The sequence below is a fragment of the Nycticebus coucang genome, chromosome 4 (assembly GCF_027406575.1).
Source record: "Nycticebus coucang isolate mNycCou1 chromosome 4, mNycCou1.pri, whole genome shotgun sequence".
Taxonomy (NCBI): domain Eukaryota; kingdom Metazoa; phylum Chordata; class Mammalia; order Primates; family Lorisidae; genus Nycticebus; species Nycticebus coucang.
In genome coordinates, this window is record NC_069783.1 from 9,176,515 (window position 1) to 9,177,554 (window position 1,040).

Consider the following 1,040-nt stretch of genomic DNA (forward strand, 5'->3'; position numbering starts at 1 on the left):
TTTTTGTCTGGGTTCACCTTTGTCCTTTTTTATCGTATATGTAGCTGTTAGAGTTTGCCACAAAAGTTACAAAACTAAAAACCCAGCCAAACAAAATGATCTGTTTGTATGATTTTTAATAAATAAGGCTAATTCAATATTGTTGGTTTAATAAAGACAACTAAGTCTCCTGAGTTATTGGAAAAACTCCCACACACTTAACTTTAATGTTCTTACTCAGGTAAAAATGCAGACATGCCTAAAGAAAAAGAAGTGCCAGTAAATTAGACTAAATGAAAAAAACTCTAAGTAAATGACAGCATGGAAGCAGAAACTTATGGTCAAAGGCTTATGCATTTTTTGGTTTTGGTCTCTTACTCTTAGTTGCAGATACAGTTTCTTCCACTGACTTTCCTGTCTGTGGGAGGTGCTCCCAAAGGATGGGCTGCAGGTCTGCTGGGAGAATGGGGACCAAAGACCCCATTCTTGGCAAAGGAAAGCACCCTCAGAAAAAGAGGAAAACTAAAAAGTAATCTGAGTGAGTCAGAACAAAGGAAAGTCAGCTAGTTTACATTTAAGCTAGCCATTGCTAGCAAGCTTATTGCCTTTTCTGAACTTCTAGCCTGTTGGGAATACAGCTTACAAATACCCTGCTGGGTCTGTGAGCACTCTGAGGAGAATAATAGCCATAGAGGAGACTTTGGCAAGTCCTAGCAAAAGATACATCTTCTAGGGCATTTCCTGCCCTCTAAACAGGCAAAGCAGATACCCAATTGTGGAGATTGGCATTTGCCTGGGGTAGAGATCAAGGGAATAGCTGGAGCCCTGAGATATGGGCAGAAGAGCTTATATCCCTAATCGCAGAGGAAGATCCTCTGTGGTGGTGATGGGAGGAAAATGCCTCCCTCCCAACCGATCCCTCAGAAGAGATTAATGCCAGTGGCTTTTTACTCCACAGAGAACTAGCAGAGCTTAACACCTCTCTAGAGGGCGATGCCTATGCTCAGTGGGTAGGGAGCTGGCCCCATATACCAGGGGTGGCGGGTTTGAACCCACCCGGC